Source organism: Mastigoproctus giganteus, chromosome 1, assembly GCF_048544385.1.
Source record: "Mastigoproctus giganteus isolate SK-2022 chromosome 1, ASM4854438v1, whole genome shotgun sequence".
NCBI lineage: Eukaryota > Metazoa > Arthropoda > Arachnida > Uropygi > Thelyphonidae > Mastigoproctus > Mastigoproctus giganteus.
Window position 1 is genome coordinate 63,278,303 of NC_143575.1, and position 18,617 is coordinate 63,296,919.

Consider the following 18,617-nt stretch of genomic DNA (forward strand, 5'->3'; position numbering starts at 1 on the left):
GTCTTCCTTGGTAAGAAGACCAAGGGAAGCTTAAGTTCCTTCGTTCCTCTAACCAATCTTGTTGCCCTTCTCTGTACTCGTTTTACCAACTCTTCCATCTTTTCTAAAATGAGGCCTTCAGACCTGTACACACCATTCAAGGTGTGACCTAACCATTGTCTCACACAAGGGGATAATCACCTTGTCTCTGCTAGCAAAATTCCTATATATCATTGACAAGACCCCATGACCTGCTCTGGCAGCTTGTCTGCATTGCTCTGAAAACTTCATATCTGACTGCACAATTACCCCCAGGTGGTACATTTCTCTGGAGTTACTTCTGTTGATATGCAGTACTTTGCATTTGTCAATATTAAACTTCAGTTGCCACTTCTCAGCCCATCTGCCCAACTTTTCTAGATCCTGCTGCAGTAGCATTGCCAACCATCTGCAAACGTGGACATTAAGCCTGATATATCATTGATAAATACAGAAAACAATGATGGGCTCAACACTGAACCCTGGGGAATTCCACATTAGGCCACAAATTGCCACTCTCTGTCTTCTCCCACTCAACCACCCTTTTATCCATTGTAGCAACTTGCCCTTAATGCCATACTGCTCCATTTTGTACAGTAGTCTTCCATGTGCAACAATAACAAGTTTACTTCTCCCTGTGGAGATCAGCATTTAAAAAAAATTGTAGTGGATGTATTGTGATATCATTAATTAAATAAATCTTTAGTGCTGGGACATAAGAGGGTGATCAGTTAATTTGCAGATTGACAAGATTTTGTTTGCCATGCAAACGTTCCATAACTGCTGCTAGAGATGCTCTCCCTGATCGTTCCTAAGCAGACTGTGTGCACATGCCAGTATTTGTCAATCTAGTGTTGCGTGAAGAGTTTTTTAGCTGCATGTCACTGATGATCATTTTGAAGTATCATGTCAGACATACAGCGATATGTGATTCATTATTGTGTCAGATGGGGCTTAAATGAATTGGAAACAGTTAAAGAGATGAAGTAAATGGTAATGGGTAAATGGTAACATATTCCAGTGTGTGAAGTGGTTTCTCCATCAAGACAATGCCAGGCCACATCCCCCTTATTCATTGGATGTAGCCCTGTGTGATTTCTTCCTGTGGCCACATCTGAAGAAAGTTCTGAAAGGCAAGCATTTTGCATCTGCCACAACAATGCTCACAGTTAATCCATTTAATGCTTCTTGCAAACATTAAATGGATACAGCGGTGGTAAAAGTGTGTAAAGTTCAAGGGAGAGTATTTCGAGAAGGAGAAATCCACAGAAGATTCAGATGATGACAATTAAGATCTTATCTTAAGATAAGGTCCGCAAATTAAATGATCTCTCCTAGTACATATGTGAAGAGAAAGTTCCCTCCACAGCCAGAAAACTGGCCAGGGGATTAACATGATAGATGGATGAATTAACAACAAGGAGGAAGCCAAAAGATATTCAGTATCTTCCCTGTCAGAGATTAATAGAGTTAGTATATAGTTAGTTTTAAAAATTGAAACAATGCATACTTTTCAAATTACCCTTAATAGGGTAATATTACCCTTAATATTAACAGAATTAGCAAGTTTTCAGATATCATTTAGTTGCAATGTTTAGAATTTGACTATTTTAAAGCATAAGACTAGCACTGTGCTCCATGTTTCTAACAATACTTTTTATTGGTAGCAAATTTATAAAGTTCCATATCAATTGACTGTGGAGCATTTTCCCAGGGAGAAATCTGTATTCTATGTGCATCTTGTTTCTGTTGGTGGCTAGGAAAGAAATTGCCCAGAGGTGTATTTCAGTTCCAGATCAGGAGCTGAAATACATTCTGTGAGCATATTTATAGTGGCAGTGAGTCTTCTCTCAAAAATTATAGTGTGGAGCTTTGGGGTGTTCTTATGTAATGTGTTTTTTTTTTTTTTTTTTTAATAATAATAAATTCTAATAATACTCCAACCAGCATATTTTATTTAATATGGAGATAAAATTGTGATAGGTAGATCTGAAACCCTGCTTATTTTAAAGTACCTCATATTGTGGAAAAGACTTACCCTTATATATAGACTTAACAGCCAATGGGAAGGATCATTTAATATACAGCATGTCCTCTAAAGCACACTGTTTTATCTGTAACTGTGCAACAAAAAACCATTTCATTAGTATTCAGTATATTTTCTGGGGAGTATGCAACAAGTGTTAATGGCAGCCTGTTTTTCCAATCAGCAATGGTCTCCAAATTTACATCAGTAAACTCCAAATTTCTTTGAAGGAAATACTCTGGTGTCTACCTAACCAGCTTACCTAACTTTAAAGTCAATAGTGCTAATTTTTTTAGAAATTTCTAAAGATTTGGTTTTGATCATACCCAAGTAAACCATTCAATGTCAATTTATCCACCAAAGAACCTTTGCCACAAGAAAATACATGGTACTGCTTTCCATTTTTCCATCAGTTTTTTAAAACATTGACAGGAAAGACTTCAGCTGCTGAAATGATCAGCTAACTTACAAAATACACGCTTCTTTTAAGACATACGTATGAGTATGTAACTGTACATTCTTAGCAAGAATGCAAGCTTATGCAGCATCAGCCAAAAAAAAAAAAAAAAAAAACCACTTCCATTTCACCCCTCCGTTTGTTCGAAATACCTGTCCAGCTGAGCCTTAAATTTATTTAGGCTATCAACTTCCACAACAAGGGATGGAAGTCTGTTCCAACTACCCGCTGGCTAAAGGCAAATTTCCGCACATCTATCCTACATCTGTTTTTCCTCAATCTGAATTTATGCCCTCTCAGGTGATTATTCTGAGCAAGAGGGAGAATCCCATCGGCATTGAGCATGCTCAATCCATTCAAGGCTTTATACACCTCTATCAGATCACCTCGCCGGTGCCTAGTCTCCAGACACTGTACTTTGCAAAACTTAAGCCTTTCTTCGTAAGAGAAACCCTTTGTTCCATTCACTAATCTTGTTGCCTTTCTCTGTACTCGTACCAGCAGCTCTACATCCTTCTTGAAATGAGGCCTCCACACCTGTATACAGAACTCAAGGTGTGGCCTGACCATTGCCTTATACAAGGGAATAATCACCTCCTTATCCCTGCTAGAAAAATTCCTGTATATCATTGACAAGACACCATGAGCTACTCTTGCAGCCCGTCTGCACTGCTCAGAGAACTTCATATCTGCCTGCACAATTACCCCCAGGTCCTTTTCATTCTCTCCTACTGTCAGTGTAGTATCACAGAGTTGATACATTGCTCTGGGGTTGCTGTTTCTTATATGTAGTACTTTACATTTGTCAATGTTAAACTTCATTTACCACCTCTCAGACCATCTGCTCAACCTTTCCCGATCCTGTTGCAGCAGCATAGCATCAGGTGCCCTTAACAACCGTGCCAACCTTTGTATCGTCTGCAAACGTGGACATTAAGCTTGATATACCATCATCAATATCATTTATAAATACAGAAAACAATAATGGACCCGACACCGAACCCCTGAGGGACTCCACTAATAACATTAGTCCACGATGAGCAGTGTCCATTGATTACCACTTTCTGTCTTCTCCCCATCAACCATCCTTTTATCCATAGCAGCAATTTGCCTCCAATGCCACACTGTTCAATTTGTGCAGCAGTCTTCCATGTGCAACAGTAGCAAAAGCCTTTCTAAGATCCAAATATATAATATCAAAGTTATTCTCTGCATCCAGTTCTTTTGTGACTGTACCATAGTATCCAATCAAATTGATCAGGCAAGACTTTCCCTTAACAAAACCATGCTGTGTCCGAGCTATAACCGAAGTGTTGTCTAGATGATCCTGCAGTGCTTCTTTAACCAGTGCCTCCATTAATTTCCTGGAACAGAAGTTAAACTCACAGGTCTATAATTACTTGTGTCAGCCTTTGATCCTCCTTTGTGAATTGGGGTCACATTTGCACATCTCCAGTCTATGGGTACCTCCCATGAGTCCAAAGAAGTTCTATAATTATGGCTAAGGGTTTGCTTACTTCCTTTGCTGCCTCCTTTAATATAACTGGATAGATCCCATCCACCCCAGGTTCCTTTTTTATGTTTATCCTCAACAGTTTCTCCTCCACTTTTCTCTCAGTTATTACAAAATCATCTAGCTCACTGCCAGAGTTTACTTCACCTCTGGCATTCCCCTTCTGAAGTTCTGTACAGAACTTCAGAATCTGTCCATTTGAAATCTACTACAGTACTGTATTAGCCACACACTCTGAGGAAACAAAACTGAGCCTTACAGAATGGACACTTGCAAGTCAATTATTTACACTTTCAAGATCTAGACCAGTACCCTTAAGCCAAAAGAAATATCTAACAGTTCCGTTTATTAAGTAGTTAGGTCCAAACAACTTAATAAGTAATATTGAAACTGTGAACTACCTAGAGCTAGTAGTTCACATGGTGTCGAGTATTGCTGTGTTCTCGTCGAAATTTTAAAATATCCTGCAGCACACAGTTTGAGAACCTCTGATCTAGACATACATATGTTTAGTGGTGATAGGCTATGGAGCAGTTCTTTGCCACTTTACCTACACTTTTCAGTCAAAGTATCTGATTAAGTTTGACTGACAGTTTTATTAATGTGGCATGCATTAAAGTCCATTTGTAGTGTTAATTTAAGAAATTTATTGTACAGTATTACAACTGTATTCTCACTAAACTCTCCCCCTTCTCTCAGCAATGGCATCTCTTAGGTTTCCATTTTTATTGCCTTGTTAAGTAATGTGCAACTTGCTTCAGACAGTCAAAACAAAGTTTGCACATCAGCAGTGGTGAGCATATTAACAGCATATTCTGCAATCTACTCTGTAAGTAATCCATGGCTATCAAAAGTCTAATTAGTGTCACTGTTACTGTAATGATCTCGGCATTCACTTGTCTTTGCATCTAAATGAAGACCTATGAAAATGTGTTCGACCGAAATGTTACCGTTGGAAAAAAAAAAAAAAAATCTACGTGTCCACTTTGGAGAGATCATTGACATGTAATTTCAAATACTTATGGCTGGCACCCAAGCCTGAGTGTCCATTAAAGGAGGTTATCCTCTACTAATTTTATTTTTGCATTTATAATGTACATTGGTCACAAGATTATTGCCTTTCTATTCTACTTAGTCGTTGTAGCAAGAATATTATTATGTATACTATTTCAAGGTTAAATTATTAACCTTATTTTTTGTAAATTAATCACATAAAAATTGATAGTGTTATATAATTTAACATTAGCATTAGCATTAGCATTAGCATTAGTAGAGGCATTTGATGCAAGAAAGCAAGCTTATGCAGCATCAGCCAAAAAAAAAAAAAAAAAAAAAAAAGTAACATAAATAAATAAAAATAACCACTTCCACTTCACCCCTCTGTTCGTTCGAAATACCTGTCCAGCTGAGCCTTAAACTTATTTAGGCTATCAACTTCCACGACAAGGGATGGAAGTCTGTTCCACCCACCAACCACCCGCTGGCTAAAGGCAAATTTCCGCACATCTATCCTACATCTGTCTTTCCTCAATTTGAATTTATGCCCTCTCAGGTGATTTTTCTGAGCTAGAGGAAGAATCCCATCAGCATTGAGCATGCTCAAACCATTCAAGGCTTTGTACACCTCTATCAGATCACCCCGCTGGTGCCTAGTTTCCAGACACTGTAATTTGCAAAACTTAAGCCTTTCTTCGTAAGAGAACCCCTTTGTCCCATTCACCAATCTAGTTGCCCTTCTCTGTACTCGTTCCAGCAGCTCTACATCCTTCCTGAAATGAGGCCTCCAGGCCTGTATACAGTACTCTAGGTGTGGCCTGACCATTGCCTTATACAAGGGAATAATCACCTCCTTATCCCTGCTAGAAAAATTCCTATATATCATTGACAATACACCATGAGCTACTCTTGCAGCTCGTCTGCACTGCTCAGAGAACTTCATATCTGCCTGCACCACCACCCCCAGGTCCCTTTCATTCTCTACCACTGTCAGTGTAGTACCACAGAGTTGATACGTTGCTCTGGGGTTGCTGTTTCCCATATGTAGTACTTTACATTTGTCAATGTTAAACTTCATTTGCCACCTCGAAGCCCATCTGCTCAACCTTTCCAAATCCTGTTGCAGCAGCATAGTGTCAGTAGTGTCCTTGACAACCCTGCCAACCTTCGTATCGTCTGCAAACTTGGACATTAAGCCTGATATACCATCATCAATATCATTTATAAATACAGAAAACAATAAAGGCCCCAATACTGAACCCTGAGGGACTCCACTAATAACATTAGTCCACGATGAGCAGTGTCCATTGATTACCACTCTCTGTCTTCTCCCCCTCAACCACCCCTTTATCCATAGCAGCAACTTGCCTCCAATGCCACACTGCTCCAATTTGTGCAGCAGTCTTCCATGTGCAACAGTATCAAAAGCCTTTCTAAGATCCAAGTATATAATATCAAAGTTATTCCCTGCATCCAGTTCTTTTGTGACTGCATCATAGTATCCAATCAAATTGGTCAGGCAAGACTTCCCCTTAACAAAACCATGCTGTGTCCTAGCTATAACTGAAGTCTTGTCTAGATGATCCTGCAGTGCTTCTTTCACCAGTGCCTCCATTAATTTTCCGGGAACAGAAGTTAAACTCACAGGTCTATAATTACTTGTGTCAGCCTTTGATCCCCCTTTGTGAATTGGGGTCACATTTGCACATCTCCAGTCAATGGGTACCTCCCCTGAGTCCAAGGAAGCTCTCATAATTATGGCTAAGGGTTTGCTTACCTCCTTTGCTGCCTCCTTTAATATAACTGGATAGATCCCATCCACCCCAGGTGCCTTTCTTGTGTTTATCTTCAACAATTTCTCCTCCACTTTGCTCTCAGTTATTACAAGATTCTCTAGCTTACTGCTAGAGTTGAATACACCTCTGGCATTCCCCTCGCTGAATAACTCCTCATGTGTGAATGTCGATGCAAAATATTCATTTAGTTTGTTAGCTACCCGAGCAGGGTCATCAACAGTTGACCCATCGATCTCAAGTGGACCAATCTGATTCATCCCCTTCCTTCTAGAGTTTACATAAGTAAAGAACTCTTTGCTGTTTTTCTTCGCATCCCTTGCCAAGGATCTCTCGTAATCTGCCTTCGCCTGCCTAACCTCCTTTGTAACTTGGTTACAGATCAACTTGTATCTATCATAGGCGTCCGTGTCACGTGTTAATTTGTATGTATCCCATGCATTTTTCTTCTCTGCCATATGCCTCATTAGTTCATCTGTCAACCATTTAGGCCTAAACCTTGAACAATATTTCTTAGTTGGTATGTAAAGCCTAGTAGCTTCCACGATAAGTTCTTTGAATGCTTCCCATTTTGAATTTGCTGTTGGCAATATCATCAGTTGATCCCACTGTATAGAATTTAAATACTGTCTCAGTCCATTGTAGTCGCCTTTACGAAAGCAATACCCCTTCCCTTTACCCCTAATGGTAGTTACCTCTTTGAGTAACTCCCACTTCAGCACACTGTGATCACTGCCACCAAGTGGTTCATTTATCTGCAGATTCTTAATGCATGAAGAATCACTACTGATAATCAAATCAAGAGTATTACTCCCTCTAGTTGCCTCCCGAACATGCTGATGTAGAAAACAATCATCCAATAAATCCACAAAAGCCTTGCTACTGTGTGAGTGACCAGCCCCCAAATTCCAGTCAATATCTGGGAAATTAAAATCCCCCATTATAAGACTCTCTGATTTACTGGCCCACTCTATTTCTCCGAACAGTTTCTTATTATACTCATCAGAGTCATTAGGCCTATAGCACACTCCTACTCTCAATTTTGATCTCCCAATGCTTATGTCACACCAAACTGACTCGACACTGCACTGTCCAGCGATGTCGACTGGCTTCACTTCCTTGGATTTTATGTGTTTTTTAACTAATAGCATAACCCCTCCTCCCTTCCTATCCTGTCTATCCTTTCTGTAGACATTGTACTCCCCAAATTCCAGTTCTGCATTTCTTATAACTGTGTGACACCACGTCTCTGAAATCCCCACAATATCTGCCTTTGATGTTTTGAGCAATACCTCAAATTCATCAAATTTATTTACTAAACTCCTAGCATTGGTGTACACACAAGTATACATGCACCTGTTCTTTTTCTTAGCTACCCTAACACAACCCATGTGTTTACTTGTACCCCAATGATTCCCAGCAGTCTCTGAAATATCCTGCGTCTTATTTTCCAGGCTGCGGCTCATTCCAATAGAAGCAGTGCAAGAATCACTTTCACCTCTGCCAGTGGCTACTGTTAATCTATTAGTCCTTGTATCCCCCCAATCTAGCAGTTTTCCGACCCACCTAACATTGCCTCGATAGCATCAGCAAACATTCTTGCACCCTTTCTATTTAAGTGTATCCCATCCCTGTAGAAGCAGTCTCTCCTGTTAACAAGTACAGACCAGGCTGAAAAAAATTCTACCCCTTGAGCCCTGCACAATCTTTCCAGGGCCGAATTGATTGACAGGGCTCTCATCATATACTCCCTCCTATCGTGTCTGGGCAGAATTGCAGACACTTTCAATTTCAACCCTAACATGGTACAAAACACATCTGATTAGGTTTTTTCTCTGTAGAATGAAAGAGACACTTTGGAGTGGTGGATGACAAGCTGCAAGCTCAGTTTTCAAGATTATGGTAATAATGTTAGATCCCAGGATAACTATTTAACCCTGACATAGAGGTAAGAGCAAGGTGGATGCCCAGCTCCCACAAAAATGACCATTTCAGAAGTCCTTCTTCAAGAAGAATAAAAATTTGGTTAACTTTGAAGACAACACCATCTCTAAAGCCAAAGGCAGTGTTATCTTTACAGGTGAGTTAAGATTCATCTTGAAAACCTCCCATTCTTTTAATATCAAGGGGAGGGTCTACTATCAAGATCAGTGAATATTTTCAGAGGTGATAATCCTTTCTATATCAGAGTAGTGCTGATCCATGAATTTCTTCAAATTAAGAACATACTTTGATGACAGTGCTTATCAAAACTTTATATAGCTCTTTCCCCCCACTATATACTCAATTATAAAAGTATTATAAAAGAAAATATCTAATAATTGATTGTCTCATATATAAAAAATGAATTTGCTAAATTATATATGGAGAGATATTTCTGCACCTAGAGAGGATTGTAACTTATTACAAAAAAAAAAGTGCATAACAGGGTCTCTTAGTCAAAAACAAGTTGGTACTGTTGGAAGCACTGAGGATATTTGATAAAAGTGAATCACTTACTGAAATTTTGTTAGTTTCAGGGATTTCAGTGGTGCAAATATCACTGACACTGCTTCACTCAAAACACACAATCTTCCAAAATTTTGACGATCAGATTTGAGTAATCTTCAAAATTGGATATCCCATTGGACCAAATTTAAAAGCCAAAGCTTTGAAATTCCACCAGAATTTAGGTGGTGACAAATTATTTTCTGCTAGTGATGGCTGGCTGGGTTGATAGAAGAGCATGGCATTCAGCAACTAATGATCACCAGTGAAAAACGTTTGAGGAATGCCTCTGCCATTCTGATATTTGCAGAATTTTGTTCTTGGTCTCTGTTATAAAATAATGCCAAATAAAACAGAAGCAGCAGCTTCAGGATGTAAGGAAAGGAAAGAGTGCTTAAGTGTTCTAACTACACACAACAGACAGATGTTAGCTTGTTTCAAGAATGATTCTTAAGAGCTAACATCTTTCCCCTAAAGCTCTTCTTTTAAAGTATCTCCATTATCAATTAAATTTCTGAGATGATATTTATTCTCTCCTCAGAATGTGCCTGTCCTTATCCAGCCAGTGGATCACAGGAGTCATGTTTTGAATCAGTTATATCTTGCCTTTTCTGTCTCGAAATATATAGATGCCAAGGATCATTTAGTGGCTATCAGAATTGTGAGACCAAATACAATCCATTACATTTTCAAATGTAGCAGAGAATGCTGTTAAATCAGTTGGACTTAACAGCTTATCAAAATCAAGTTTCTTCATAAGTAATTTCTACTTTTGTCAACAAAGATAGTTTTGTGACCTTGCTAGCTCTTCCAATATAATCCACATGGAAGGTTTGAAGCAGCTGATCACTTCAATTATTTAGAACGAGAAGATACTAAAATTTTCAAGAATGAATAAATTATGTTAAAAAGATAATTGCTTTTTGAATTTTATTTTAGAGTTTATTCATCTTTAAAATAACTTTGTTTATTTAACGTTAACTTTGTTTATTTAACGTTAAGCATCCGTTATAACTGAAATTTTGCTCTTTGGGTAATCCTGCAAAAGGTCAAATAAATGGGGTTGTACTCTATCATTAAAGAACTCACTGTTACTTTTTTTTTTATGCATCACTCGATTCATCCTCTAGATCAGTGGCGTCCAACCTTTTCCAGTACAGGGGCCATATTCAAAGTTAGATTTGAGAAAAATTAGTGTTACATGTAAAAGGAAGTTTCTGTTTTCATGTTACTATTTTTTATTTTCAGGCTGTATATAAAAAATGTAAATTCTCAACACTTTTATGTGCAACAAATCTATGTCTGATTTATTTTTTAAATATTATTAAAATTATAAAAATATGACTTACTTTTGCTTTTAAATGCTCACCTTAGAAAATTTACAACCTGAAAAGGATTACTGCTTTTCAATATTTAAATATAATGATACACCTAAAATTTTATTAAGTACAATACAATTACATTTAATGAGAAATTTTTAAATGCTGTTTTCAGTTCACTTTAGGTTGGACACCACTGCTCTAGATCATAAATCCAGAATCAATAGCTGCAAGCTTTTCTTTTGATTTTCTGACATCCCTCCATTACAAACTTTTTGCAGTTGTGTTAAATAGTACCATTAAAATCTACGCTCTTTACTTACCCTAAATGCCACATTGTCTCAAAATCCTTCAAATAGTTACTGCTGGAGGGCATGATTTTGTTGACAAGGTGCTTTTTTTTTTTTTGTTTTCATTAAAGATTGTTAAATTTGATAATTGAGAGCTATTAAATGCTCAATAATTCCTATATTCTATTATATTATAAATCAACAGGGATTACCTTTATTTTAGATGTAGGAAGCTTCTTTTCCAACTCTCCTAGTCCAACTCACTAATATTGAGGATGGCAGTATCTATTTTGTAAAGCAGGTGGGACATCTTCCCCACTGTCGGAACCGTAGTGTTCAGACCGTGTGGTCTCAACAATGAGCGCTCATGACTGCTGTCTACAAACACCATACTTCTGGCAGCATGGAAACCATTACTTGGATTGGCATAAAATTAGATTTTGAGGTCTAAACTGTTTAATAAATATGGACCGATTATTTCTTTCGGTCTTATAGCTGGACTTTAGAGTTTAATTTAGGGGGTCTAATAAAATTGGATATGGGGGGGGGTTTATTCTCTACATTCCTTAAGTCAGACTAGAACTTTTCGGGCGTCGTGTTCACAGGAACGGAGCAACTCACAATTAATCCGAAACTTTTGTCTTATGTTGTAGTGTTTGTTCTTCACACATGCGTATAAGTGACCAATTGTCGGACAATAGTAATGGCCTACGGATATTGATTGAAGTTTCATGTAGTTTCATCTCTAAGGTTTCTGCAATAAGTAGTTTGTGATAGTTGTGTTGAATATTTATAATTTTTGTTTCATTCAATATTTAATATTTGCTGCCAGAAGTATGGTGTTTGTAGACAGCAGTCATGAGCGCTCATTGTTGAGACCACATGGTCTGAACACTACGGTTCTGGCAGTGGGGAAGATGTCCCCATCCTCAAGAATTATTAGTGAGTTGGACTAGGAGAGTTGGAAAAGAAGCTTCCTATATCTAAAATAAAGGTAATCCCTGTTGATTTATAATTAAAGATTGTGTAAGCCAAAATGGAGATCAAAATTTACGTGCTATGATTTTAAATTGAATCTAACTGCTAAATAATTCCACGAAAGGTTAGTAAATGCTTTAGGGGATCAAGCACCACCAATTAGAAGTTTATAACTGCTTCAATGAATCTTTTCTCAGGGAGGCCATCAGTAGCCACCACACCTGAAAAAATTGAGCTGGTAAGATTTTTACTGAGAGAAGATTGAAGAATTATGTATTGGAAGTTAGAGAAAGATGTGGGCATTGGATCAGCATTAGTTAATACCATCATTTAAAGTACAGGAAGCTTAGCAGATGGGTGTCATTTCGTGCTCAAAAATTTTGATGAAGGCAAATCCAAGACTGTTTATGATATGATTTTCCTTCAGGTAAAATGTTTGAAAAAATTATTCAAAACAGACCCATGACAATACAAGGGCTTAGACTTTTAAACCATTCCTGGCATTCAATTAGTCACCCATCCACTATATTCTCCAGCCTTTCACACCTTCATCAATAGAATATATATATGATCTCCACAGACTGGTCAAATGCTTTGATAGTTGGTTTAGAAAAATGAAAACTTGTATTGATACTAAGGATGAATATTTTAAGAAACTAAAAATTTGAAGTATGTAACTTTAATGAATTTATATGAATACAAAAACTTTTAGAGATCTTGTATGTGGTAGCACTTGAATATTCCTACACAATTCATATGTAAACAGGTGAATTATTTGAAGTGACCTTCAAAGTGTGTATACTTAATACTGCTGTTGGAGTGCAAAATTGATATCAATTAATATCCTGCATTGTAATTTTTCTGGGTATTCAGTATTTGCCAAACCGTAAGGTAACAGTGCATTCTATAGTCAGGGTGGCCAGTTTTTGCAGCTGAGAGCAACACTTGTTCACAGGGTGAAAAAAAAAAGCCCATAAAAATTCTTGTACTTTTAATAAGATTCAGAACTTCAACATGATGTGGAAGGGAAGTAATCGAACCCACAAAGTAAAGTATCAGCAATAGACAAAAGATTATAACCAAATATGTAACAGTGACAGGCCATATGAGGAATTAATGCAATACTGAATCTTGGGGCTACCATCCACTTTTGCACCAGGTGAGAACATTAAGATGCTTTTTCACTGTTGTAAAAAATCCAATACACAGAAAGAAACCACTCTACATGCTGGAGCTCTATCCAGAGGATTATAATTGAGAAATAGAGTTTGCCAAAATTACACTTGGATGACTGGAAACCCTCTTAAAAATATTAGATGGAGGCATTGTTAACACACTACCAGGAACCACATGGCCTGCAGAAAATATAGAAGTGACAATGTGGTGCAAAATTTTGTTCTCCTGAAGTCATACACTGCCCAAAAGCAAACAATATTAATGCAGAACAGCACTACAGTATTCCTTTGCAAAACTGGAATAACATTGAATTGGAAAGCTTACAAGGAATCCCTGGAGGAAATGATCAGGGAAGTGATTTTCAGTGGACCTTTCACAGTCAGGTTCAGAAAGATTATTGATAGTGCTGGTGCTTATATTGAGATTTAAATTATATAAAATTATCTAACAGTCTTTACTTGATTAAATCTTTCATATCCTACAGTGTTAAAATAGTAGTGATTTTCAAATCACCTTGTATATCAAGTACTACTTCATATACAGGACAACAAATTTATTCACTTCCCACTACCATATAAACTTCAAAATATTTTTTTATGCTGAATTATGGTAATGAATCATTCAGAACAATGTTTATTTCTGAAAGAAATCAAAACCCTATTATTTCTGAGGAGATTAATATCATACTGGACTTTTTGATTCCACAACTAAGAGAGTATAATTATCTGTCAACATTGAGATACTTAATACCCTGATTTGCATCTCTTAGAATAAATGGAGATTACTGATGCTAACAAACTGGAATCTCTTTCATTCTGTTAGATAATATCTTGAACTTTTCCTTGAAAGGTATAGATCAGTCTTCAACTGGAATGCACCAGAACATTTTATCCAAATTGGTATGTGATACAGTATAGAACGCCCCCCCCCCCCAACGTAATGTCAGAAACGTATTAAATGTACAAATTAATAATAAGAACGAAAAAGAAAATGCAAGTACCAGAGATGTTTACAGCTTAAGTTACCACCATAGCAAAGTACCATTTTTAAATTATTACATAAAGAATTTTTAACAGCATGTGATTAAAAATGCAATGAGAAAATTACACAAAAGGATATATAGGGTGATTCAAAATTATTGTTGGGGTTTCCGTGGCCTATAATTTTCAAACCGAACACCAAAATAAAACTGCTTACGGAATATGAATTTTATTACCTATAGAATCAATACTGCAGAATGCTAAACAACTTCAGCGTGCACTCCTTTCATGGCACATAAGAGGTCCAAGCGATATTCAATTTCCCTTCAAGTGTTCTCCAGCATTTGCATTGTAACTGTTTCAATCGCAGCAACAATTCTGAGCTTCAGTTCATCGAGGGAGATCAGGGGTTTTGTACATGTCCTTCACGTATCCCCACAGGAAGAAATCAAGCGGCGTAAGATCAGGTGAGTGCGGAATAGGTCCACTATGCCCAACCCAGCGCCCAGGAAAATGCATGTCAAGAAATTCTCTGACAATAAGAGGCCAATGTGGCAGTGCACCATCTTGTTGGAACACCACATTTTTGTGGGCTTCGAGAAAACACTTTGTGGATTCGATCAACATCTTCCTGCAGAGTGCTCAGTCTTCCCACTCCTTTTCAGTGCAGAACACTACCAGTCTCTTGAAATTGCTTTAACTAACGTCGGATAGCATTATCTGAAGGTGAATCTTTTCCATACTGAGTTCTGTAATGACGTTGTGTTGTGATAACTGATTTTGTTTCGAAAAACGAAAGTACGCATATTGCCTTCTCTTGAACAGTCGCCATTTTGAAGTAATGCCGTCAATATCTTCCAGACATCAATGCGGCGAGTACAGTGTTGCTGAATAAAACTTTTTGAATTACACTTTCATGTTGGTGCCTCTGTAGCCAGGAGCAACAGTGCGTAGCACATGCTTCTTAATTAGACCCGGGTTCGAGCCCATGACTACCAAATACGGAGGATGCGGAAAGGTCAGGGAATGACCACCGCATATCCCCGGAGCAGCATGGCCTTAGTTGCTAATGTTCCTAAAAACCAAAAATAACATAATAACTTTCATATTCCATAAGCAGTTTTATTTTGTTGTTTCTGGTTTGAAAATTATAGGCCATGGAAACCCCGACAATAATTTAGAATCATCCTGTATACAGTAGGGTAGGCAAGTACATTATATTCCCTGACACTGAAATCTGGCATTGTGGTGCTTTTTAGCATTAGGCAATTGCCACCTTTTTGTTGTGAATGTACCTGATGACAAAAAAATCCTCGCTACGCTACTGGATATATATATCAGATAAAAAGGCCAAAATAATTAACTAATGCTATTTACAAACATAAGATATATTTCACCACATATACCAAAACAAGCTATGTAATGCAATGTGTACATCACTTTTCAAGCATATATGATTTGGGGGGCTATTGGCATGAAATTTAGTAAAAAGGGTTGCTACAAATATTTTAAATAAGTCAATCTCAGAACTGCTGCTCCATATTTATAGAAATTTTCAAGGGGTTGGAGACACCTACAAAATGGGAATTGAAACTGAACTTCTCCAAGGACAAACAAAATATGGTATCAACCTGACTTTTTTTTTTTTTTTGTTAAGTAATGAACATAAGAAACAATTTTCAGATTTCTCAAAGGAGAGAATTTATCTTAAAGCCTTTCTGTTAACTAACAGATTACACAATGAATCTTTACTTACCCTAAATGATTCGCTGTGTTAACAGATTCACTGTGTAGTTTTGGTTTTGATCAGACTTTCCTACCAACCATTAAGTTGATTCAAAAGAAAGTTTGCCCAGAAGTGTGTGTAGTCACTGATGAATTGTAGATGTAGTGTAACATCTCTCCTATTAAAATAAAAGATTTATTTATACACTGAGTGATCAGTTTATTAAGTATGATGACCTAATAGCACCACTAAATATGGACTCCACAAAGTGCTAAAAGCATTTTTGCAATAAAGCCAGTGCAGAGATAAAATCATACATATATCTTATCTTAGGTGTTAAGCACAATAGAAAGATATAACTAACAATTTTGACGTTGCTGTGCTGCATTTATAGAATTACCTGTTTTTGTTGTCTGATGTTATAATTTAGAACATGTTGATGCAAAATCCCTGTGGTATAACAAATGTATCTATAATGAAAACTTGAATGTGGGAGCTCATCCCGAGGCTCACATCTGGTGAGTATGGGCTTGGCACACCCAGGGTCCTCAGCTGGATATCATCATTCTTCCCTTTCTTGGTGATTCCTTTCTACTTCTCTCTCAGGGTAATAGGGGAAAAAAATTTTTTTGGCCGGTGCAGTATAAGCTTCAGGCTTCCTTGCACCATATAGCTAATAATAATAATAATATTTTAAGGCAAAGGATTTATACTATTTTGTAAAAGATTCTATAATATATGTTGATAGGGCTAACTAATTTGTGTCAGATAATAGAAAACTTACCATAAGAGATCATTACACTGTTATCAGAATTCAAGTCTCTCCCTAATGTCAAAAAAATATTAAGTTATAAATACTTTGTCCTTTAGGGCAAGGAGATGAGCCAACAGTGCAACATAAGTTACTTTCAGGAGATATAATAATTGGTACTAAACATTCTGCTGCAACCATTAAGTTGATTCAAAAGAAAGTTTGCTCAGAAGTATGCATGGTCACTGACGAAAATAAGTTTTTTTTTTTTTTTTATGAAAACCCCAAACACAAAAGGTATCAAAACCTATAGTACTTAGTACCGTGCATGGGTTGAAGGAGAAGTATGGGGGGGATGCCGGAAACTTTGCTCTAGAGACTAAACATGGGTTTCACCACTTCAAGCCTCCAATAAGCAAAGTGGTGGTATTTCACCAGTTGATGAAAGTCATCTATACACTGTCACCCTGCTGGAGTGTACTGGGAATAATAAACAACAGTCCTGTGGCTAAAATGAAAACAGAGTACAACCATGGTGTATCATAATACACAAATGTGTTGGACCATATCATGAATGGGATGTAGCAGCAGATGACCTCAAGTTCTACCCTTGTTATCTAAATACAAGTAGCTGGATATTTGAAATGTTGTAAAAGGCCACCTAATGCTAGTTGTTCCATACTGAGAACAGAACCAGCATGCCACAACCTACCTGAACACTGTTGCTGACCAGGCACATCTCTTCCAATTTATTCATCTAGTTATAGTTACTTCCAGCAGGATAATACACCTCATAACATGTGATTCAAGAATGGTTTCAAGAGCATGAGGCTGCCATTTTCATACTTCTTTGGCCCACTCAGTTACAGCATGTCAACCCAAATGATCATCTGTGGTTGAACAAGCTGTTCATTGTAGAGATCCACTGCTATCCAGCATTTCTGCAGAACGCTTTTGTTGCATCACAATGTCCATGTTCTGAAAGCTATACAATATGAAGTATGGGTTCCATCAAACTGAATATCTGTGTCTCTACAAAGTGGGATAACATTGTAAAAAAAAACCCAGCTCAAGAGTTCTTTTCCTAAAAACGTTAAGTTATACTTGTGTATCTTGTTGGTGTTTTCAGTAAGTAAATCAGCAGAATAAAAGACATCTGAATGTATAAACTTTCATAAAATAATAACAGTATTTACAGTAATTATATAATTTAGCATTTATATATGTTTAGATATTATTATATCTAAACATATAAAGTATTCCTTCTTAGTTACATTATTAACTTTGCATTCATGAACTGAACTCTGCCTTACAATATAGACAGATTCAGACCACAGTAAAAATTCTGATTCTGTTTTTTGCAACAATATTCTTTAATTGTAAACAAGATCATGCTGTCTTTCTAGTGCTGTGACTTAACCCACTGTGTGTGGAAAATAAAATTTATTGTTTGGCTGTTCAAGTTGTAAAGCAAGACTAATCCAACACTGGCAACTTGGCTAGCAATAACATATCAAGAACTTCAAAAGAAAATTTGTTGCCATGTTTTATTAACTTGTTAAACAAAATGATTATTAAAAAGGCTAATTGCAGTGACTTCAAATTCCCTTTTTTACTTCTATAACAGCCATTGCCTGTTGCAGTGATTGTTATAAATGTTATTTGGTAATGTTCAATAAACCTTTCTAAGACAAAAATATAAATCCACTGGGAGTTGGGTTGTTACTTACAAATATGGTTAATCTAACAGGCAAACTGTAAAATAAATAAGCCTTTCTCTACATATGAAGCAGGAAATTTTTTACATTGGGGGTGGGGGGGGAAGAGAAATCTTCAGGTAAGTTACAAAATCTTCTATTTCTCTTCATTTCAGCATGCTGATTCACAATATGATCGTAGGTTTTGCTTAACATCAATGGTTTGCCCAGAACTAAAAGAAAAGCAAATATAAATATCAGATTTATTAACATGTTTAACTTGTGTACAGGATAGAGCATAAGCTCTGCTACTAGTAAAAGAAAAAAAAAATACAATCACAAATTAAAAATGTACATTTCAATCTTTGTCATTTATGATCGGTGTGAATCATCTCAAAACAGTTACAGTC

The 18,617-nt window shown here is 37.0% G+C and overlaps 2 protein-coding genes across 5 annotated transcripts in view; one reads left to right on the plus strand and one right to left on the minus strand.

The window, feature by feature from the left end:
• Positions 1-18,617, plus strand: part of LOC150090857 (membrane progestin receptor gamma-like) — a 269,443-nt gene that overhangs the window by 156,089 nt on the left and 94,737 nt on the right. For both annotated transcript variants that reach the window (XM_090373177.1, XM_090373170.1), the window contains exon 3: positions 8,645-8,883. The gene's annotated coding sequence lies outside the window, so the exon portion shown is untranslated. The remainder of the gene's footprint in view (positions 1-8,644; positions 8,884-18,617) is intronic.
• The window catches only part of LOC150090858 (uncharacterized), a 29,566-nt gene that overhangs the window by 1,898 nt on the left and 9,051 nt on the right, over positions 1-18,617 (minus strand). Inside the window, exons 3-4 of one of the 3 annotated variants that reach the window (XM_090373207.1) lie at positions 15,790-15,937; positions 10,656-10,676 (exon numbers count right to left, since the gene is read on the minus strand). The exons of 1 other annotated variant lie outside the window; for it this stretch is intronic. The gene's annotated coding sequence lies outside the window, so the exon portion shown is untranslated. Of the gene's footprint in view, positions 1-10,655; positions 10,677-15,789; positions 15,938-18,617 lie in introns of those variants that run through there. One more of the 3 variants, XM_090373199.1, reaches the window with a different exon arrangement.